Source organism: Canis aureus, chromosome 1 (genome assembly GCF_053574225.1).
Source record: "Canis aureus isolate CA01 chromosome 1, VMU_Caureus_v.1.0, whole genome shotgun sequence".
In the NCBI taxonomy this organism is placed as follows: Eukaryota; Metazoa; Chordata; class Mammalia; order Carnivora; family Canidae; genus Canis; species Canis aureus.
Window position 1 is genome coordinate 5,509,720 of NC_135611.1, and position 7,001 is coordinate 5,516,720.

General features: G+C 42.5%; 1 pseudogene; it reads left to right on the forward strand.

Moving 5' to 3' along the window:
- Positions 1–4,959: 4,959 nt before the first annotated feature.
- LOC144322962 (large ribosomal subunit protein eL34 pseudogene) lies at positions 4,960–5,404 on the forward strand (annotated as a pseudogene).
- The last annotated feature ends 1,597 nt before the right edge of the window (positions 5,405–7,001 follow it).

Genomic DNA, 7,001 nt, shown 5'->3' on the forward strand with positions numbered 1-7,001 from the left:
ACTTGGGGACCGTGCTGTTTGAGTTGATACAGACTCAAACCCAGTTGTAGTTGTGAGCACTAACCACACAGTGATTGTTCAGGAAGCAGTAAGAATCTCTCCCTAAGCCATTCAGTGTGATGCCTTCCCTGGGGCCGCAAGGATTCAGGAGGGTGAATGGTCTGAATGGGGCTGTGGAAGTGCAGGGGCAAGGGGCAGGGACAAGAGATGTTCTTTGTTCGTCTGTCTGTAAATAGGGAGGCAGGTGTCTCTGATACTGTTGACAGACATCTTCCAGGCTGGAGAAGGTCAGCCGTGGGATCAGGTGACCACCTTGGGGGCCGAGGGAAGAGACTGGAAAATGCTGGGTCGCTGTTGATGTTGGACTCTTGGATTCCACTCCACCTGCTGCCTGATATACCCCTGGGCCTTTCTGTTGGGTGAGCCAAGAATTTCCCCTTATTAAACCAGTTTAATTCAGACTTTAAATTACTCACAATGAAAAGTATCCAAGCAGACATACTGCCCCAGCAAGTTTGGGGGGGATTTAAGGTCTCAGAGCCGGGACCCAGTGGCCCATGACACACTAGATTTCCTGCTTCAAGGACTAATGACCTCCCTAAAATAAATCTAATCATGCATTTCCTCTGCGAACGAGTCCCCCATTTCCCAGAAGACAAAATCCAACATTATCCTGGTAGGTAAGGACATTCGCCAACTATCTTCAATGCCTGTCCTGCCGAGCTCCAGCCCCCCTGTCTCTACGTCCTGCCTCACTGAATTTCTCCCTATTCTCAGAACTTCTGGGGACTGTCCCTGGAATAGGCCTTTCATTCCAGTCACACAGGACTTTGTCTCTCCCTCTTCTGTTCCTAATCTGCTACTGTCCTGATCTGTGCACCACTGGATTGTGAGCCATTTCTCAGAAATACAATATTCTTGAGAATGGTCTCCTTCTTTTTCTCTTACTTTCATTCTTTGTCTGCTCTCTGTGTCTCTGTGTCTGGTTTGTGCCCTACTTTAGCTTGGGTTGGGATAGGGGTCACAGACTTCACTCTAGTTGTCTGATAGGAAATAGCTTCCAGGTCACACACCAGCCCACAACCTCCCACCATTGGGCAGGAGCTTCAGAGCTCAGACCACTCTCCCTTCCCATAGAGGAGATGCAGATACTGCAAGAGCCCCAGAAGGATCTACTTAAGGAATTATTCCTTCATATTTTGAAGAACATTATTATTTCTTCTTATATTTAAAAAATTCTCTTCAAAATAATTGTTTTTGGATTGGGGCTTTCAACTGTGGGAGGAGGCAAAGAGTGTAGATAGTCTTAAAACCCCCCCAGAGATTCTCAGTCAAATTTGTTGGCAGAAGAGAGGGCAGCTCTGTCCCTTCTCAGCAACTCCTTGTTTGGAAAGAGTACATATGCACTTGTATTTGCAAAGAACACCTCCTGGAGGATAGAGAGAAAATGCTGGATGGAGCTGTTGGAGGGGCAGGATGAGGGGCTGAAGCCTTTCCTGATTCTGAGAGTCCTCTGGCAACCTGTTCCCACTCCCATCCCCAAGCCCAATTTGGGGTCCTTGCCCTCAACCCCCATATATCCTTTTACATTTTACCAAGGGAGCAGGAGATTTAACGTTGCTGAAAAATTAAAAGCTTTTTAAATGCCACTTCCTGCTTTTTTCATTTTTATTGCATACGCATTTGGCATAAAATGCCATGCCCAATATGAATACGTAATATTCATTTAATGAACAGCTGTTGCTTTTTCTTTTACTATCCCCATGTGTTAAGGTATTTTTTTTTTTTTTTTGTGAAGAGCTAAAGCAAATAAAGCCTTCAATTTATTTTATATGCCTGTTAAAAGCTAAATTAACAGTTGTTTGCACACTTGCAACTCTGTGATGGCCCGTGTGTCAGCCCTTGGGCTGCCCCCAAGCCATAGAGCATGGCTGTGAGAGTTAGGAACAATGAACAGTGTGTTATTTATTCTAAATTTTTTTTCTTGAATTGCAAAATTCTAAGAGCTAAAATTAATTTAAAGGTATACTGTAGGTTTTTGCCAATGAGACCTTAAGGTAAGTTGAAGAGGGAAAGAGGTGGGAGGAGCAATGTAGAGAGGGAGAGAGCAGAACAGGTGAGGATTGTCAAAGGTTATCATTGCGTACTATATGGTAATATTCTGTAAGAGTATTACTATAGTAGCAGCAGGTATTGTCAACCCTGGAAGCAGAAAAATAAGCCTGAGGCATAGACTTATAAACCCATATATATATTTTTTTATTTTCTATGAATGCAAATGCTTTTTTTTTTAAGATTTTATTTATTTATTCATAGAGACACACACAAAGAGAGAGAGAGGCAGAGACACAGAGGGAGAAGCAGACTCCATGCAGGGAGCCCGACATGGGACTCGATCCTGGGTCTCCAGGATCATACCCCAGGCTGCAGGTGGTGCTAAACCGCTGCACCACCAGGGCTGCCCCCATAATTTTTTTTTAACATAAATATGTGGGCATCTAGGTGGCTCTGTTGGTCAAGCATCTGTCTTTGGCTCAGTTCATGTTTCCTGTGGTCCTGGGATCAAATCCCACATTGGGCTCCCTGCTTCTCCCTCTCCCTCTCCCCCTCTCCTTGCTTGTGATCTCTCTCAAATAAGTAAATAAAATCTTTAATAAAAATTTTAAAATAAGCATAAACATTCAGAGGTAGAATAGGCTAAAGAACAGAATATCTTATTAAGAATGTTGATATGTATAACCAGATTCTCTTTCTTGAAGGGTGTCAGTTGTGATTCTCACCTGCAGAGAATTGGTGTATTTGTTTTGTCATACACCTTTGACAGCCTTCGGCGAATTCTTTAAAAAAAAGTCCAAATAATCCCAGAGAGGCAGAAAAGAAGAAACATAGGAATGGAAAAGAGACAAGACAAAGAAGGTCAGAGTGGATGTACTAACGTGAAAAAGTAAATATCAAAGCAAAATGTATTCCTAGAGATAAATAAGGGTACTTCATGGTGATAAAAGGGTCAATTCAACAGGAAGACACGCCAGTTATAAATGTGTATATGCTCAATAACAGAGCTTCAAAATCAGTGAGGGTACAATTGACAGAGGTCACGGAAGAAGTAGATAATTCCATAATATACTCTAAGATTTTAACATTTCTCTGTCAAACAGTTGATGGAGCAACTAGGCAAAAACCCAGGGAAGACATATGTAGAAGATCTGAGCAACACTATCAGCACGTGGGCTTCTTCGGTATCTCCATCAGTCATCAGAGCTACAAGGATGGGTCCTAGCCTTCATGCTATAGGCTTCCTAAGATCCTGGGCACTAACCTACAGTTGCTGTCCCTGTGACTTTCTGCAAGGTACTTCATCGCCCTGGGTCTTGCTTTCCTTGTTTGTAAGGGAAGGATAATAACAGTACTTATAGCATTTATACTTTATGTATTTAATGAGCTAATGAATAAGAAGCAAGGTAGCAGAATGCTTGGCGTATATAAAGTGTTTGATATATGCCAGTTATTAGTGTAAAATCAAACAGACTGCGTTTGGCTGCCTGGCCAAATCTTAGGGGATTTGTTCTGTTTTATTGTTGTTTTGTTATCATTCCCTGGAAATCAATCTGCCATGGAAACTGTCCTGGTCAATGCCTCACTCTGGGTTGCTCCTATATTGTTCCTGTGCCTTCTCGTTTCAGCTTCCCCCACCAAGTCAAGGTGAGCTCACAGGTGTTTAAATATTTCAAAGAGGCCCTGGGTGCCCCATGCAAACCTCGAAACTTCCAAATTGCCTACATTTAATGTGCCACATAGGAAAGCACACGTTTTTACCTTTCCCGCATCACCCTGTTCTCACAGGCCTGGATGATGATGACATCAACTAATGGAGGAAGTCAAACTTGCATTCTTCACATTTTTGTGCTATTAGGCCTTTTAAAATGAACGTTGCTCCTCTAAATGGCTATTAATAGTATTCCATGGTATAGAGATCATCTCTAAGCTTAGTCCAAGGTCTTGCTTTTTAAAAGGAACTAAGTTGAAATGCTTGTAAACAGAAGAGTCCTTCTGTGTTGCACATCATCCCTCCTTAACTGGCAATTTGTATTTCTTCAGAGAAGAACAGCCAATAAAAGAAGTAAATAAAATAAAGCAAATTATCCCTTTCAAGTCTGCCAGCTGTCACACCTTGAGAAGAACAATTTCCTCTTATTCTTCTAAGAATCAAGGCTCATTTATTTATAGGTATGTGTTAAAGAGTAATGAGGCAAATTGAAAAGGATCTTCCCAAATACTCTGAGTGAAATGTAATGCATCATTGTTACCAAGGACTTGTAAAAATGTAAAGCCATTTCCTTTCATATGAGCAGTGAGACCAGCTACACTAGCTTTGCAGAAACCAGAGGAAAGAGCCTTGCTCTACATTCCTGCGAAATAGGAAATACCTGGTGGATGAGCCTCATGGTGTTGGGGGTGTGGGTGGGCCCAAGGTATTTCCACAATGGCAGCTGTAGAGGGATAATCCTTTTTTTTTTTTTTTTTAATTTTTATTTACTTATGATAGAGAGAGAGAGAGAGAGAGGCAGAGACATAGGCAGAGGGAGAAGCAGGCTCCATGCACCGGGAGTCTGATGTGGGATTCGATCCCGGGTCTCCAGGATCGTGCCCTGGGCCAAAGGCAGGCGCCAAACCGCTGCACCACCCAGGGATCCCATGGGATAATCCTTAAGCCTCTTGTGGTGGAGGGTCTTTGGAAATTGGGAATGGCCAATTCTCCTACAAAAAGCTCCCCCCATCTGGCTTGTGTTCTACAGTATGTCTCCCATACTTGGTTTCAGATTTTAATTCCATAAATATAAGTACAACAGGCTTCTTGCATGGAACTGTCAATATGTGGACTACAGCATGGTGGTTAACAAGTAGTGTGGAGCTTATTAAAGGGGAGGATGTTTACATGAATATAGTACTGGAGAGGTTTAAAAATTACAGTAGTCCTCTTCCGGGAACGGCATCTGTAGGCGTTCAGAATGGTTCAGCGTTTGACATACCGTCGTAGGCTGTCCTACAATACAGCCTCTAACAAAACTAGGCTGTCCCGAACTCCTGGCAATAGAATCGTTTACCTTTATACCAAGAAGGTTGGGAAAGCGCCAAAGTCTGCATGTGGCGTGTGTCCTGGCCGACTTCGAGGAGTTCGTGCGGTGAGACCTAAAGTCCTTATGAGATTGTCTAAAATGAAAAAACACGTCAGCAGGGCCTATGGTGGTTCCATGTGTGCTAAGTGTGTTCGTGACAGGATCAAGTGTGTTTTCTTTATTGAGCAGAAAATCGTTGTGAAAGTGTTGAAGGCACAAGCACAGAGTCAGAAAGCTAAATAAAAAAATGAGGATTTTTTTTGAGTAATAAAAATCAAAAAGCTTGATCTGTTAAAAAACAATAAAAAAATAAAAATTACAATAGATGTGTTTTAGAAGAAATAAAATAGAAACCGACATTTAAAAAATTTAATTAAATTAAACTATTTTATTTTTAATTGCTTTGATTAAAATTGAATGAAATTTAAATTAACTTAAAATTATGACTTACGGGGCACCTGGGTGGCCCAGTCGGTGAAGTGTCCGACTCTTGGTTTCAGCTTAGGTCATGATCTCAGGGTCGTGGGATCGAGCCCCATGTCAGGCTCCGAGGTGAGTGTGGAGCCTTCTTGAGATTCTCTCTCTCCCTCTCCCTCTGCCCCTCCCCATCTCTCTCGTTCCCTCTAAAAAAAATAAAGATAAAAATAAATAAAATTAAATAACAACTTGAAAGAAATATTTTCTCCAGTTTCATCATAAAAAGTGGCCCAGCAATGGCAACACGACCATCACTTCTGTCCCAAAGTGATGGGACACCAAATGTCATGTGTGTACCCAGTGCCCAGATTATGGTCTCTAATATTATTCCCCCACAACCAATGTTCCCAGAAAGTAATATATTCCATTGCAGGGGTCTCAGTGGTATCAAGACAAAAGTAGCACAAAGAGCTTTCTGCTAATCTAACTACAACAATGTGAGTGTCAAAAAGAAAATGACATCCTGAAATTTAAATGAAATAAAATGTGAAGTTCTGTGAATTTATAATGATGCTCAGGAAAGGAAAGTCAATATGAAATGCACCCAAAACTACTGCGGCTCTGATAGGGCATGTTTGGTTTGTATTGGTCTTAAAAAGTAGGGACACGTTTGTGTATATATGCACATGTGTGGTTATTGTCTTAGGGCTGGATGTACTTATGACGTGCCGAGGCATGTTCTTGTTTGGGAGCGTGGCCTAGGTGAGTGAACCAGTGAAGCTCTAAACATAGCTTATTGTGTGATAGGCGGGATCCCTTGACAGCACATTTCAACTAGGATTACAGTATTGTCACTGGGTCAGAGGGACCTGAAGAAAGCAGGGAGTAGGGTTTAGTGTGAGGGCTGCCAGCAATCCCAAGAAGGACAAAGGTGAGTGAAGCAGGTGGTGGTGTTTGGGATGGCCTGGTCTTCCTTCACATCCTGTCCTGTGAGGCGAGGGACTCCTGCTTGGTGGCCCTGTGGGACGTTAATCCTAGCGTGCAGTCAGGCATCACCCTGTGTAGAAACGCATCTTTGGGACGCAGAGGGGAGATTTATCTAGAATTAAGAGGAGTAGCTGGCAGAATCTGACGGACACTGAAACAGCAATGCTGTTTCAAGTTCTTTATCTGGAGAACATAGAGACACTTGCTCCCCATGGGACTGGTCTCCCTCTGCTGGGTTTCGTGCTCCAATTCCTGCCTTCTAGTGTTTAAGTCTTTATTACTCTGCACCATCTGTTCCCAGAAGCCGAAGAGCGTTTGTGTACAGATGAGTGTGTTCCTCAAGTGAGGAGAACAGACAGCGGGCTGTAAATATTTTATACTTTCCAGGATCATTTTCTTTCAGAATATTAAGAATTCATGCCAACATTTGATAACGGGTTATCTGAAGGATGCTCTGCTTAGTCAAACATTTATCTTGGT